This window comes from Aquarana catesbeiana, linkage group LG01, assembly GCF_042186555.1.
Source record: "Aquarana catesbeiana isolate 2022-GZ linkage group LG01, ASM4218655v1, whole genome shotgun sequence".
In the NCBI taxonomy this organism is placed as follows: domain Eukaryota; kingdom Metazoa; phylum Chordata; class Amphibia; order Anura; family Ranidae; genus Aquarana; species Aquarana catesbeiana.
Window position 1 is genome coordinate 633,898,916 of NC_133324.1, and position 17,798 is coordinate 633,916,713.

Below are 17,798 nucleotides of genomic sequence, written 5' to 3' on the forward strand. Positions count from 1 at the left end.
AGAGACTGGAGCATCTGTACATAGGACGACAATAAGCCGTACGTACGCTCCATAGAGTTGGGTTTTATGGCCGAGTGGCCACAAGAAAGCCATTTCTTTCAGCAAAAAAACAAAATGGCACGTTTTGAGTTAGCAAAAAGGCATGTGGGAGACTCCCAAAATGTATGGAGGAAGGTGCTCTGGTCTGATGAGACTAAAATTTTACTTTTTGGTCATCAAAGAAAAACGCTATGTCTGGCGCAAACCCAACACATCACATCACCCAAAGAACACCACCCCCATTTTCAGCAGTCGGGACTGGAACCTAATCAGAGTTGAGGGAACGATGGATGGTGCTAAATACAGGGATATTCTTGAGCAAAACCTGTACCACTCTGTGTGTGATTTGAGGCTAGGACGGAGGTTCACCTTCCAGCAGGACAATGACTCCAAACACACTGCTAAAGCAACACTAGAGTGGTTTAAGGGGAAACATGTAAATGTGTTGGAATGGCCTAGTCAAAGCCCAAACCTCAATCCAATAGAAAATCCCTGGTCAGACTTAAAGATTGCTGTTCACAAGCGCAAACCATCCAACTTGAAGGAGCTGGAGCAGTTTTGAAAGGAGGAATGGGCAAAAATCCCAGTGATAAGATGTGGCAAACTCATAGAGACTTATCCAAAGTGACTTGGAGCTGTGATAGCTGCAAAAGGTGGCTCTACAAAGTATTGACTTTAGGGAGGTGAATAGTTATGCACATTGACTTTTTCTGTTATTTTGTCCTATTTGTTGTTTGCTTCAAAAAAAAAAAAACATCTTCAAAGTTGTGAGCATGTTCTGTAAATTAAATGATGCAAATCCTCAAACGATCCATGTTAATTCCAGGTTGTGAGGCAACAAAACACAAAAAACGCCAAGGGGGTGAATACTTTTGCAAGGCACTGTACAATCAGATTATTCCAAAATCCTTGTAATGTACATAGATCACCCAGAGGGGAATGTTATTTTCTCAACAAAAGTGGGTCAAATTCCAAAATTATTTTCTCTTGAAAATCTTTTCTAAGAATTTTCATTCGAGCTTCGCACCATTACTGGGCCATCCCAACGGGTAATTTTCGTGCGGCCATCAAATTTGAGTGATCGGGCATGTTGGAAATTTTTTGAAAAACAAACGATTTTCTAATCAATGATGGGAGAATTGTGTGAGAAATATAATCAAAAAAGAAATGTGCATGAGCACAAGAAAAGAAAATTCCCAGAAAGAAAAGAAAATTCCCAGAAAGAAAAGAAGATTCCCGGCCACGAAAATTATTTTCTGTAGCAACATGAGGTGAAATTGAAGGCTTGGTTAATCAAATTTTTAAATCAATGGTGGCACCATCGGATCACAAAATGCACTAAATTTCTGATTTTCGAAAGAACATTTGTCGGAATTCAAGCATGTATGGCCTGCATTTACTCTTTAAAGTGTATCAGAGAAAAATTTAGGAACCGACCTGTAGCAGCTATACAGGAACTGGAAGCATGATCTTCTGTTCTGTATACTTATTCCACTCTGCACTACAATACCACAGCGCCACCTGCTGCATAGATAGGTATAATGCATACAGTGTTGTTCACAGCATAAAGCATCTTTACATTACTTGCTGTTGTTCTTTCAACACTGCAGAGATGTAAATATAGCCTTAAAAACAAGTCCACAATAGCCCCTACAATACATACTGTATATCCTCACATCCTTTTAATCCACCCACTTTTGATTGTTATTTGTATGATGTGATTGTGAATAAAATTGGCTCAACGCCACCTCTTTGTTTTTAAGGCTTTGTTTTTTGGGATATATATATATATATATATATATATATATATATATATATATATATATATATAATTTAGCAACAACTTTGTCATAACTTAGGATAACAAAGTAATACATTCTCTTTTTATTTTTTTGGGCACAGCTGAGGCTTTCTTTTGATGATAATGTCTTGCAAATATTATAATATAAAAAATAGTGTAAATAAAACGTTACATTATTTTTTTTATTTTATTATTTTCTTTACACTAAAATTATGGTTCTACATTCCACAGTTATTTACAAATGAACAGATTTTTTTTTTTAAATTATGCTTTTTTTTTTTTTTTAAAGCATCACGAAGCAATGAGCAAAATAGAATACAAATAAAAGAAAAGTAAATTTAGAAAAATAGAAATTAAAAATTAGCAGGTGATTCATAGCTAAAAGGAAAAGGTGAAGAGGGAGATAATCAGAGCTCATTAAGGTAAACTATGGGTAATAAGGGGTTAAATGGGGGGGGGGGACACAAAACTTTTCAGGTTGCTTTACCTGGAATAATATGCAGATCTAAGCTCATTACTCTGATCTTCAGATAAATGAAATACAGTAAAAACAAAAGTAACAATCTCTGTCCTGTGTCTGAAGACATGCAGCGAGGAGGTGATTTCACGTTTTCTCATCTGTTTTAACTCAAAAAAGGCTGAATTACACGCAGTTGCAGGGTGGTTGTGGCCTGGCCCCATACACTCAATCACTTCACCTCCGGAAGATATTCATGCCAAGCTACTTTTTGTGATACGGCACCACGTTATTTTAACTGACAATTGCACGGTCATGCAACGCTGTACCCAAATAAAATATATCATTTTTTTCCCACAAATAGAGCTTTCTTTTGGTGGTATTTGATCACTGTGTTTTTTATTTTTTGCGCCAAAAACAAAAAAGACCGACAAATTTGAACCAAAAAAACAAAAAAAATATTTTTTGCTTTCTGCTATAAAAAATAGCCAATAAAAAAAATGTAAAAAATCTAATTTCTGCATAAATTTAGGCCAATAAGTATTCTGCTACAAATTTTTGGTAAAAAATCCCAATAAGCGTATATTGATTGGTTTACACGAACGTTACGAACTATGCGTCTACAAACTATAGGATATATACTGGAATTTCTATTTATTTATTTATTTATTATACACATAATTGCAGTGAACAGTGACTAAAACTGCTATAGTGCAGTCAGCAAGTGGTTAAATGGGTTGTGTTTGCCTGTGGTACCACCCACCAAATGCGACACACGATTTAATTTTGGCCGTGGCTGCAAAGCAAAACTTTAGAGGCATTTGGAGTTTTTTTAGCCTGTAAAGCACCTCTATGTATGCCTAAGTGTCCATGCACACATAGGCGCTTACAGGCGTATTAGAAGAGGAGTGTTTACAGGCTGAACCCCCCCCCCCACCACCACCAAAGGCGCATTAAGAAGAGGAGCTGAAGAGCAGAAAAAACGCTAGATGTGCTTAAACGCTAGATTCACCTAACCCATTAATGTATTCCAATGGTCAGAATAAATGAATATTTGCCAACGGAATCCATTAACGCTCAAATGCTTAATGCTCCTTAACATGTGTGCATCCGCATTTTTTAAAAAGCTTTTCTGCTGCCAGTAAAAAAAGGTGTTCAGAGGGGCTAAACAGACTCCTTGTGTGCATAAGGTCTAAAATAGCCACTTTCCTAGAAGTGTTGTAAATTTAAATGACTTTTGCCAAACCCCTTTACTGTACTACCTATAATTTAAAAAAGGAATATTAATAGCACTTACTGATAAAAGATTAAAAAAAAAAGCCTAGAAAATGAAAGTCTACCAACAGAAGATCTTGTGATTATTGGAAGTGGCTCCAGGTTGCCCTTCACTTGGAGTAACACAGATAGTGAACTGACAGATAAATCATTAGCCTGTCCCTTTCTTTCCCTTACAATACCTTCATGAGCTGTCACCTCTGGTCAAGGAACCATGTTACTTTGTTTGTTTTACCTCCTCACACCACTGTAAGTGCTAGCCAAATCAAATGCAGCTATCAAACAAACAACTATTAACCAAGTGTGCTATGTTCATAAGCTATTTCCTTCTTAATCAAATGACTGCAAGAAATGTATTAGAGCTTGAGGTTACTAGGGCTGACAGTGCACAGGATTTTTTTTTTTGAAGATTCTTTTTGTAGCGGTCTCCTCAACTTCCAAGGGCCTGATAGTGACCCCTAGAGGCAGGGAGAACTGACATTCCTCCTCGGGGTGCAGGTTACTAGGCATAGTGGGTGTGGTGCAAGGTGAAAAGATTGGGCGCCAGTCACTTTTTGTTAAAATGAACAAAGAGAGTTTTATTTATATTAACAGGAACCTTGGGGAGAGAGGGTTTAGGGCATAGGACACCCTTGGGCAAATGCAATAGCAAAAGGCAAACTCCGCAGACAAAAATAGAACTAGGCAGACAGCAATACAGAACGAGGGCCTTTAAGCTGAATGCAGCAATCTGTATCTTGTAGCAACCGCTGTCTCCTACCGTATGGCAACAAATTCTCTCACAGTATCCTACTGTAGATCTTCCAGTTTAACTCACAGTAACCCACTGTAGATCCTTAGGCTCAGTTTGCTGTCAGTGGGTGGCTGGACTTTCAGCCACCCACTGGATTCTCAGAGCTTCACTCACAGCTAACCGCTGTACTTTATCTTCAAGCTTTACTTACAACAGCCTGCCGTATTCCTTCAAGCTTTACCCACAGCTACCCGCTGCCTTCCTGAATGTGTCTCTACTGAAGCTTCCCCACCACTTCACTGTCCCCGGCTAGTGAAGTGTCCACTCTGGTACTTCTTCAGAACTTCATCCTTTCCAAACTTGCCTCCGGTAACAGGAGTGGTTGTCCCTTTGTGGCAACTGCTTCTCCTTTACCTCTGACAACGGTCAGGCTCCCCTCAGGCCGAGCCTCTAACACACGCGGTTCCACCCCAAGCTTTGGGCTTAACCTTAGCTGCTCCTCCTTTGAGGAACCCTGAACTGTTTTAAGTGGACCTAGCAGCCAGCATGCCTCCAAAATAGGCCTCAAGCTTCAGGCCTAGCAACGAGGAGCTTCTCAACACACACCCACTCAGGTCGCAGCCTCGGCTGGGAAGAACCCCGATCACCTGACTCCTCCCAAATAAATAGCCTATTCCAGCATACACAGTGGTTAAAGAAACTCCTGCTGATTGGCTGAGACAGCCTAGTTACCCATTACCTGAATTTATGGTAATCCAACATTCTAATACCAAAAGCAACAGTACCACCTATTGACAGAAGAGAGTGAATACCCCAAACTCAGACTTAGGACAGGAATTAGTGGATCAACCTACCAATTAGCCAGGTTAGTTACCACCTAGCACAACTAGATTTATTAGCAGCCCCGTTTAGGACCAGGGTGCTACATTTTTATTCAGATTTAAAGCGGAGCGCCGCCGAAAATTTTTTTTTTAAAAGTCAGCAGCTACAAATACTGCAGCTGCTGACTTTTAAAACATGGACACTTACGTGTCCAGGGCGCCCGCGATGTCGGCAACCGAGGCCGAACCGTCTCTCCGTCCTCGGGTGCTGCCACCTCCATCTTTAGTAAGGGAATCAGGAAGTGAAGCCGTGCGGCTTCACTTCCCGGTTCCCTACTGCGCATGCGCGAGTCGCGCCGCGCAATACGGATGGTCCCTGCTGCCTCTGGGACCCGTGTGTTTCCCAGCAGGCAGCGGGGAGGGAGCAGGAAGTGGCGTAAATAACCACAGATTCTGCGGCTATCTATGCCGGAAGTGGGTACAGATACCTGTAATATACAGGTATCTGTACCCCCCTCCCCCCTGAAAGGTGCCAACTGTGTCACCGGAGGGGGGGAGGAATCTGATGAGTGGAAGTTCCACTTTTGGGTGGAACTCCACTTTAAGGGGTTTAAAACATACAATACACAGCCTAATGGGCATACCCAGGCTTACGAAACATAACAATAAAAAAAGAAAAAAAACTGTGAAGAAACAAAACAAAAAGTACACTCAGACCGCAAAAACAGAATACATCACAGTACTTATAAATCAAAACTTTCCTCTTATGGTTATAAGAGGAAGGATCACATCTATGGCACTACCCTAAAAGTCAGCACCAATCTAGGTTAAGACATGCATAGAAAAGCAAACACACGTCACCACCATTACATAAACTTCACAGGAAAATGACTATCATTAGCCGGGCGTGGCAGAGTCACTGTTCGTAGATAGGGAATCTATCCATGTATCTCAAACTTTATGAAACTTTTTAGCACAGCCACAAGCTAAATAGGTTGCTTTGTATAATGGTAAGGCTGAGTTGATTAGATGCTTCCAAAAATTCAGTGAGGGGGCTGAGAAAGATTTCCATTAAAGAACAATTGCTTTACGTGCATAAAAGAGCAGAAGACCCAAGAGAGTTCTAGGGGCCCTACGAGGAGCTAGGGAGTCTATTAGACCCAACAGACACACATTAATCGTCAATGGCACCTAAATAGTAGTGACCGAGAGGATTACAGAAGTTACAGCTGTCCAGAATGTCTGGATTAATGAACACTGCCAGAAAATATGAATGAAGTCTGCTGAGTCTGATAAATACCTTTATCAAGTAGCAGGGGCTGACGGATACATTCTATGTAATCACACAGAAGTAAGGTAAACTCAGTGCTGAATCTTAAATTCAATCAGTCTATCTCTAGTAGGCACCAACTGGGAAAAGGAGCATTCCAACATTTCTTCCCAGTCTTCTTCATCCAGCTCAGGAAGGTCAAAGAGCCACTTAGCTTTGAGGGAAGTAACTCCTTGTAGATGGCGGAAAAAGGGCTTAGTCATGGACTCGTCCCTAAGTAAATTTTTAAGGGCCGGGGTGTATAGAGCAACTGGCTGTTCATCAAATTGTGTTTAAAAGGCATGTCTGAGCTAGATATATATATATATATATATATATATATATATATATATATATATATATATATATATGAGTTAGGCAGATCATAGACTTGCTTTAAGCTATCAAAGGTCCGCAACTGTCCCTCCAAACAAATCTGGTCTAAGTATTTTATGCCCCTCAATGCCCATATGTGTGGATCAGGAATGGACAGAAACTCCAACAACCCGGGGCTAAACCAAAGGGGAGTATGTTGAGAGACATGCCAAGGAGGTTTGGGAGAGACAGCATAAACCTCCGACCAAGCTTTCAACACCGTTTTCATAGAATTAGTCAATGGGAGAGAGGAAATGGGACCGCGATACATTAGGTTCCGAAAGGCCTTGTGTGAGCCTAAACTGGAAGCCTCCAACACCACAGCAGCAGTAGAATCATCTGCAAGTAGCCAGTTATGGGCATGTGTTAATAGGGAGGCCAGATGATATTTATGGAGATCAGGGCAAGCCATGCCCCCCTGATGCCAGGATCTTTGGAGGACCGATAATTTAAACCTTGACCGACCCAAACCCCAGGGGAAAGAGACCAGGCAAGAATTAATACGTTTAAATAATTTTTTGGATATTCATTCGGGTGACTGCCTGAAGACATAAAAACACAGGTAGAAGCTTAATTTTAAATAAATATTTTCATGCAATCAGGGAAAGAGGGAGATGGGACAAGGCCTTCAATTTAGCTCTCATGTTTTGCACTAATGGGGTTATGTTCTAATTGCAATAATCAGAGGTTGAAGGTGTGACCACAGTGCCACCCTACAACAGTGTCAGGGAAATGGCTGTATGACTGGCAATCCTTCCAGTACCCGTCATGGCTGTGCCGAATCCCCGTGTGCATGCGCGCGGGTGCACGCAGGTGTGCAACGGCGGGTGCGCACAGATGCGCGCGCTAACGCAACAATTGTTGGTGCCCTCTGGACTATTTAAGCCTGCTGCACATGCATGCAGGTTGCTGGATTATCGTCAGCTTCCTGTGTCTCCTGTAGCTACTATCTGCATCTGATTCCTGTTACTACCCGGCTTGCTTGACTCCTCCTGCTCTCCGCCTGCATTGACCCCCAGCTTGGACTTGACTATTCTTCAGTCTCCGCACCTGTACCTTTGTTTGTCCGCACGGGGTTTGACCCCTGGCCTGGCTACTGACTCCGTTCCTGGTTTATCCTGCTGTACCTCATCTTGGACTGATCCTGTTGTGTATGACCCCTAGGCTGGCTATTAACTCTGTTCCTGGTTGCTCCACTGGGATCTCTCCTCGCACGGCTGCCCAATCAGCTCATCCAGCGCACCCCAGCTGCCCTCTGCTACCCGGCTACCCAGCAGCAGCACTCGGCAATCCGTGCACCTTTGGGCACTGTACTCCCTGTCTCACTCCCAGGGGTACTCTGCACTTAGCCACAAGGGGCACCCTCTCAGCAATCCAGCCTTGCACCTAGGACTAGACAAACAGTGGTCTCCAAACTGCGGTTTGCTGTTGAGGCACAGCCCTTTGCTTACCTTTATCTGGGCCCTTGGGTCACTATTCCTCCCAATGATACAAGGCACTATTTGTCCCGCTGACACCAGCGATGAGGTCACATTCTTTCCACGGATACCAACAGTGGGGTATAATTCCTCCCACTGACACAAACATTGAGGCACTATTCCTTCCACTGATACCAGCAATGGGGCACTATTCCTTCCACTGCCATCAGCGATGAGGCACACTTCTTTCCACTGACACCAGCAATGAGGCACCATTCTTTCCACTGACACCAGCAATGAGGCACCATTCTTTCCACTGACACCAGCAATGAGGCATCATTCTTTCCATTGCTACCAGCGATGAGACACCATTCTTTCCAATAACATCAGCGGTGAGGCACCATTCTTTCCACTGACACCAGTGATGGGGCACCATTCTTTCCAATGATGCCAACAGTGGGGTATAATTCCTCCCACTTGCACCAGCGATGAGGCACTATTTCCTCCACGAACACCAGTGATGGAACATTATTCCTTCCACTGATACCAACAATGGGGCACTATTCCTCCCAATGACACCAGTGATGAGACATTATTCTTGACACTGACACAACAGTGGGGTTTAATTCCTCCAACTGACACCAACAATGGGGCACTCATCTCCCCACTGACACTAATGCTGGGGCACAATTACTTCCATTGACAGCAACAATGGGGCACTATTCCTTCCACTAACACCAACAATGGGGCACTATTCTTTCCACTGACACCAGACACGGGGCACTATTCTTCCTCCTACTGACTACAGGTGTTATGTACTTTTTTTTATTCTCACTGAACACCAACCCTGAGGTATTGTTTACTCCCACTGACACTAGGACACCTTTTACTCCCACTGGGCACAGTCAAGCCTCCCGAAAATCTGAAGTACAGTAAACTGGCCCTTTGTTTACAAAGTTTGGAGACCCATGCTCTACAACATATCAGGAAAGGAAGGTACACATCTCAGCCCATGCATTATCTTTAAAAAAAAGTATATGTATACATATACTGGCAACTTCCATTTCTACAGGAAAATGGGCTTATTCAGTTGTAAAGGATGTGAGGCATCGATAAAGGCTTTGAAAAAGTTTTCCTTTTTTACTACAATGAAGCTGGTCATACATGGTTCAGTTTTTTTTGTTCAGCTAGTGGGCTGATTGAAAAAAAACTGAACTGATTCTCCTATCCACACATTTGAGGTGGGTGGGGGAATCCTCCCTTGTGTGGTATTAAATTCTGACAGAGGGAAGACACCCCTGCTGTCAGAATACACCGATCAGTGCTGCAGCCTATTGCCTACAGTGGTGATCGAGCAGCTTTTATCCAACAGGGTGCTTGAAAAGAAGTTGAATGGTAGATCCATTTCTGTTCAACTGCAGTGGCCACACACAGACTGAAATTCGGCTGGTTCCTGCTGAAATGGCCGAATTTTGATTCATGTATGGCCAGCTTTACTCTCAAATTCTTGCTACTCTACAACTTATCAGGAAAGGTATTTATTGCAGCCCTTGCGTTTTCAATCCATCCCACACACGCATATACACACACAATACCCCAACTTCTTATTTATACTTTCTGTTCCCCTTGATCAACTCTCCTCCTACCTTGACTGACTAGTTTCAGTATCACAGTAGCAAAATCAGAAGTCAGACATCAAAAGGCCCACTGAGACTGGAGGTGCAGAGACTAAAAGGTAATCTGCTCATTCTCTATCTGTACAAGCAAGGACCAAAAAGAGTCCTATCACCTTGTTCTGATAACAGTTCAGTTCTAGGTGTATGGACTGAATCTCTGCTACTTCCATCACACCAGGGGAGGACTGAGCTACGGAGCAGGGGGGTATTTGATCCCCAGGGCAGTCCCCTTATGCCCTTATGGAAAAACATATCAAGTGGGGCATCAACGCTTTTAATTGTTTCAATTCAGCCACTGATGGGGTATAATATTATATTGTTTGTGTATATCTTGGTGTGTGTGTGTGTGTGCGCGTGTGTGTGTGTGTGTATGTGTGTATGTATGTATGTATATATATATATATATATATATATATATATTATATATATATATATATATATATATATATATATATATATATATATATATCGCGATGTGGGGGGAGGGTAATGAGTTCAGTCCACTCCAGAAGTGCTGTTTAACCAGCTCCTTCCTGCCCAGACCGATTTTCAGCTTTCAGAGCTGTCGCACTCTGAATGACAATTGCGCAGTCATGCAACACTCTACCCAAATTCAGTTTTTATCATTTTTTTCACACAAATTGAGCTTTATTTTGGCGGTATTTAATTACCACTGGATTTTTTAAAAATTTTTGCTAAATAAATGAAAAAAAAAAAACGAACATTCTCTAAAATAAAGTTTTACTTCTTTTCTGTTATAAAATTTTCCAATTAATCTCTTTTTACAAATGTGGGCCAAAATGTATTCTGCTACATTTTTTTGCTGAAAATAACCCAAATCAGTGTATATTATTTAGTCTGTAGGAAAGTTATAGAGTCCACAAACTATGGTATATATCTGAAAATCGATCAATCCTGACGGATCTCATTTGTTGAGGCCCAAAAATTTTAGGACAGTACAAATATCCCCCAAAGGACCCTTTTTTGGAAAGTAGACAGTCCAATGTATTTAGTAAGAGGCATACTGAAGTTGTAATTTTTTGAAAAATGAAGCAATGAAAAATATATATATATATTTTTTTTGTGTGGCGGTGATCAGGGACACTGACTGGTGACAATATAAAAAAATAATGAAATTATTTTTCATTAAATTTTTTTCTTTTTTTTACGATTTTTTAACACACTGTGACCAGAGCAATACAGTGTTACCCCAGAAACACAGTCAACAACGGGACCCACCACAGAGCGTTCCGGGAGGACATCATATGACGTCCACCCTGATCGACAAAAGTCCCAACCTGGCTGTCATTTTGCTGAAGGCAAGATGGGAAGTGGTTAAGGGCTTGTTGCCCCATTTTATTAATAAAACAGAAACATTTCACAGAGAGAAAATCAGGTTCCCATGCAGACGTTCCCACCATTAACATGAACATCAATGATGTTCAGCCTCATGGCTCTCTCTAGCAGCTCAGGCCTTTTGTCTTGGTCCTCCAACTCATCTAACACAGAACCTCAGTGGTCTAATACAAACTCTGTACCTTGGCTCTTTTCCAACTCCTTGCTGCTCTGTCACTGTTTGCTCCTGCACCATGCAGACATACATGTTCTGGCTGCCCCCCTGTAACCTCTCTGACTGCTGGGAAAAGATTGGCAACCTCCTGACTCCTATGCAGAGACCTCCTGTCTCTTGGGCAGAGCCCTGAACTATTACCAGGTCCTAGATTCTAAATTTCCTGATTTGGAAATTACAGACCCAGAGAGGGAAACCACCTTTCTGCGCTCAGAACTAAAATTCTGGAGAACCTTAAACTGTATTCTTGAGCACCCTGTGTTTTCTCCCACATTTTCACAGTGGCTGGGCCTTGCACTGTCACTATACATAGACTGTATATATAGTATATATATAGAGCGGGTAAAATAAGTATTAAACACGTCACGATTTTTCTAGGTAAATATATTTCTAAGACCCCTTTCACACTGGAGCATAACGCATGTAAAGCGCCTGAAAAAAGCCTCATCTGCAATCCCAGTGTGAAAGCCGGAGAGCTGCAAAAAGTTTTTTGAGGAGCTTTAGGAGCGGTGTATACACCGCTCCTAAAGCACTCCTGCTTATTGAAATCGATAGGCAGCTCCGCCTAAGCATCCTGTGTCATTCCATTTTATTGCACATAACTTAATTTCTGAACGTATTTGTTTTGGTTTATTTGTATGTATGGGTTGCACAGATTGTTTATATATATATATATATATATATTTAACCCCTTCCCGACGAGCGTACGCAGATGTGCGACCTCGGCTTTCGGGGGTTATACCTGGATGATGCCGGCAGCCAGTGTTGCCAACCGCCAGTATTTTTACTGGCAGCCAGTAAAAAATGGGCACTTTTCTCCTGCCAGTAAATGCCAGTGAAAGAAAAAGGTTGTCAGTAAAAAAATATGGCTGTGACGCTTGGCTGAGACTATCCGAGTGCCTGCTACAGTGTGTTCGGACTGTGCCGACATTGTGTCACGTGAAGTCATGGTGCAAGGAAAAAGCAGCCGGAGCCTCATGTGCAGGTCTGTGGAATGGGAGGAAGACAAGCCGGTAGTGGACTGAAGGGACCACCTGGCAGGGAGAGAGAGGGTCACTGTGACTCAGGGGGGGACATGTCATGTTGGTGAGGTGCCATCATCATCTGTGCTGCTGCACATTGCTGTCAGTGTCACTGTGAGTCAATTTTATGTGTGTGTGTGCCACCCATTTTAATTTCTTGCCCTCTCAATTCCTGTCCCTGAGCTACTTATTTATTATATCGAAAATAAAATAAGAAATATGTTTTTGCCTTAATATCTACCTTAGATCACTTTTCTAATTGCATATTGTACCTGTGTGTAGCCTAAAAACTGAAATTTGCACTTAAAACTGTCATTTTGTAACTTTTGAATATGCCAGTAAAAACGTGGTTGTGCCAGTAAATTTTGGGTGTCGTGTCAGTAAATTTCAGTCTGGTAGGTTGGCAACACTGCCGGCAGCTGCAGGCAACATCCCGGTACTGCTTTTTAGAGCGGGCGATCGGCTTTCCAGGTATAACAACCGATGCAGGTAAAAGCTGCTCGGCTGTTATCCCGGAGGAGCAGTAGGGGACATCCCCCCTCCCATCGCCTCCCGCCGCTCTGAGCGGGCCTCCCGTCCCACCGGGAGACCCGATCCGCCATCCTGTACTTCCGGCGCCTATTGACAGACTGGAACGAAGCCGGAAATGGCTTTGTTCCAGTCTCCTGAATGTAAACATAGAAGCAACATCACAACGTCACTACCTGTTTACTCGGCTGCCAATGGTGCCAGTTTAAAAAAAATATACAGTATTCAGAATCGTCAAAAATGGCGATCTGAATACTTTGAAGTGTAAAAGAGGGATTTGGGGTCTTTTAGACAGATACCTCCATAACCACTTAAGGACTAGCCTCGTTTTGAGATTTTGGTGTTTACAAGTTTAAAACATTTTTGTTTGCTAGAAAATTTCATAGAACCCCCAAACATTATATATTTTTTTTCTAACACCCTAGAGAATAAAATCGTGGTCATTGCAATACTTTTTTTCACACTGTATTTGAGCAGTGGTCTTACAAGCGCACTTTTTTTGGAAAAAATTCACTTTTTTGAATAAAAAAATAAGAGAACATTAAAGTTAACCCATTTTTTTTATATTGTGAAAGATAATATTACGCCAAGTAAATTGATACCCAACATGTCACGCTTCAAAATTGCGCCCGCTTCGTGGAATGGCGTCAAACCTTCACCCTTAAAAATCTCCATAGGCGACATTTAAAAAATTCTACAGGTTGCATGTTTTGAGTTACAGAGGAGGTCTAGGGCTAGAATTATTCACTCTAACGATCGCGGCCATACCTCACATGTGTGGTTTGACCACCGTTTTCATACGCGGGTGCTACTCATGTATGCGTTTGCTTCTGCGTGCAAGTTCGTCGGGATGGGGTGCTTTAAAAAAAAACCTTTTTTTTCTTATTTATTTTACTTGATTTTATTTATTTTTTCACTGTTTATAAAAAAAAAATGTGTCACTTTTATTCCTATTACAAGGAATGTAAACATCCCTTGTAATAGAAAAAAAGCATGACAGGTCCTCTTAAATATGAGATCTGTGGTCAAAAAGACCTCAGATCTCATATTTGGACTTAAATGCAATAATTAAAAAAAAAAAAAAACTGTCATTTGAAAAAATGACAACAGAAAAATGTGCCTTTAAGACGTATGGGCGGAAGTGACATTTTGACATTTTTTTTTTTTTTTTAAAACACAATTTAATAATGCAAAAATAAATAAAATAAATAAGAAAAAATGTTTTTTTAAAGTGCCCCCGTCCCTGCGAGCTCGTGTAGCAAAGAAAACGCATACGGAAGTCGTGCCTGGATATGTAAACGGTGTTCAAATCACACATGAGAGGTATCGCCACGATCGTCAGAGGGAGTGCAATAATTCTTGCACTAGACCTCCTCTGTAACTCTAACATGGTAACCGTAAAAAAAATTTAAAGCGTCGACTATGGAGATTTTTAGGTACCGTAGTTTGTCGCCATTCCACGAGTGTGTGCAATTATAAAGCATGACATGTTTGGTATCTATTTACTTGGTGTAACATCATCTTTCACATTATACAAAAAAATTGGGCTAACTTTACTTTTTCGTTTTTTTTTTAATTCATGAAAGTGTCTTTTTTCCCAGAAAGTTGCGTTTAAAACACCGCTGCACAAATACCGTGTGACATAAAATATTGCAACAATCGCCATTTTATTCTCTAGATTCTCTGCTAAAAATATATATATAATGTTTGGGAGTTCTAAGTAATTTTCTAGCAAAAAATACGGATTTTAACTTGTAAACACCAAATGTCAGAAATAGGCTTAGTCATGAAAGGGATAAAATAAAAAAATAAAATATTATATTTTAAGACTTTTTGGTTGTGAGAAAACTTTTAGGTATGAGAAATTTTTATATTCCACTATATGAAATTATCTATTTTAAACTCGTCTTGCAAGTAAATTGCTTTGGAACATGCATTTTGTTATGTATTAATGACTGCAGCTGAGGGGGTAGGGGTTTAATTAACTTATTGAAGCATTCGGCGTCTGCTCTGCAACCCAGTCATTTGTACAAGTCATTTGTTAAAATGAAACATGCTAGGTATGTAGACTGTACAGATGTTTTTATAAGCTATATACTAGTACAGTATATATTGTCATTTAAAATTTTGGGAATTATATTTGTACTATCAACTGATTTTTTTCTTCTATATATTTTTCAGATCCACTGGAGTATTGGTGAAAGCACACAATGAGTACATGAATCGTGAGCAGTCTTGGGGATCCCAGGCGTATGAACACACCTATGGGAGCAGACTATCACAGTCTGTGAAGGAAACCACTTTGATTGATGACAAATGCAAATACACTCCTATGTGTAATGGGTACAGAGTGCAGAGAAATTTAGGAAATCTTACAGTCAGGGCTTCCCTGGAGAAAGAGGAGTGCAGTCCACTCATCAAAAGTTTGATTAAGCCCCAGTTCACACTTTGAACCACATGTGAATTATACAAGAACCGCACCGCATTCCTGTGCAATTCACATGTGATTCAGTGAGGTGCAATTTGAGCCCATTCATTTGCAGGCACCTTTTTTGGAACTGCATCGCATAGTCGTTTTGTGGTGTTAACTTTGTAGCGCCGCGAATTGCAAACACAGTGCGATTGCAATGCATTTCTGGAAATACCCAGGAAATGCTGTGCTGCATATGTGTGAACCTAGCTTAAGTGAGACCAGACCTTTGTGTGGAGTCAGTGCATCTGGTGAGTTCTTTATTGTTTTGTTTTGTTTTATTTGGTGGAGGAAAGCATATGTATGAGAGGACACAAAGTCACAAGATGAACACAGTTTATCACTTTAACTTTAACAGAGTTGTTACGTTCTCTAAACTTTGGATACAAATTCACAGCACTGCCTTCCTTTCCTAATGAATATATCTAAACGCTGTACATCATCAGTTTATGTTGGCTGTTGAGTTAGACTTTTTTTTCTTACAATTTCCTCCTTTAGCAAGGAGAAAAATAACAGTGTATCTTTTTCTGCATTCAAGAGGAGAAAATATCACAGGGGTGGGCTGTACATTGACTGATCACTGTGATAGCCAATCAGAGGCCATCACAGCGATCAGGTGATCAGGAACTGGGCCTCCAGTTCCTGGTGGCTAGTATGAGATCCAGGGCTGTCACTGACAGTTTGGTTTCTGTGCTGGGAGTACCCTGTGCAGCATATTCTCAGCACTCACACAGCAGTGTATGTGGTCCACAGATAAAGGCCCACTTCCATGAGGCCACATATATGTGTACGCTCAGCAGGAAGGGGTTAAAGAAAAAAAGTTTATTCATTAGATATGTTGGGCTGGCGACCTTTAGTGGAGATACTTCACCATTCAATCAAAATTCAACCTGCAGTCGGTGACAGCTAGTGGGCATTATATAACTATTTGCATCCCATCCAGACCTGTGATCACAGCACCTGACAAGCACTGATTTTCTTTGCAGTTCTGATATGTTATGTGATCAAATGTCAAGAACTGCAGAGGAAACTCATACTAAAAGATATGAATCTGTACCTACCATTAGTATTACCTACCACTTGGTTCCGCCTCTGGCACGGGGTGTTGTCTTTCTTGGAGGACTTATATTCACACTACCTGCCCTCAGTTGGTAGCAAACGACTTGTATATACCCCCATTCTTCCAAACCCTTCTGTACATTGAAGGTTTAGATTAGGGGTAGGCAACCTCGGCCCTCCAGTTGTTTTGAAACTACCATGAGAAAGTCCCATGAGACATTGCAAGACCCTGACAATCACAGGCATGACTCCTAGAGTGTCAGGGATGCCATACACAGGCATCCAGCATGGGTGATCAGATCGTTGGGCTGCACTTAAGGAATCAGGAACACAAGTGAAAAGTGAAAAAGGTATATTCATTAAGTTAAAGACACACGTGCAACACCAGCAAACCATAAACAAGTAATGAAACACAGCAAACCTCAAAACACCGAACTATCTAACTAATATATATATATATATATATATATATATATATATATATATATATATATATATATAGACCAGGTTATAGGAGCGGTCAGCAAGTGGGAGCTGGGAGCAGGTAACAGGTATCAGGGACAGGATACACAAAACGGATTCCAGGACAAGGCAGGAAACAGGTGGGGGTTCAGGCAGGGACAAGGCTTGCAGGGGGAATTCTGAAGCCCTGAGCCTTGGTTAAGAGCGGGCTTATATAGTCAAGCAGACCCACATCAGGTGTAACTTGATAGTTGGTTAGTAATCTTGGCAGGGAGACACCCACTGGTGGTTACCAGAACTACACCCTTTGGTGCTGAATGTAACAGTGCTACCAGCAGGTAAACCAAGTAATGACACCGTTCCTGACAGAGGCAGAGGCATGATGGGATTTGTAGTTTTACCACAGCTGGAGGGCCAAGGTTGCCTACCCCTAGTTTGGAGGTTCAGCATTATAGACAGTGCTCTATGTCTATTTTCTGCAAATTCACTGCAGAAAGACTGAGAAAATAGCCTTACTATAAACTAAATATTTGCCTTAATTTACCAGGAAAAGCATTGGCTACTATAAAAATTGCCACATTATAAATGCAACAAATGTCCCTGACAAATGTGTGAATGTACACTGTGAGTAATGTCACATAACCTTTTCTTAGTACGGAGGCTTGTGCAGGGCTGACACAGCCTCTCCCTGCGGCAGCATATTTCTCCTATACTGATCTTTTACTGGCTGATTGTATCAAACAGTTGATCATGATCATAAGTGATCTATTGCTGGCTGTACAG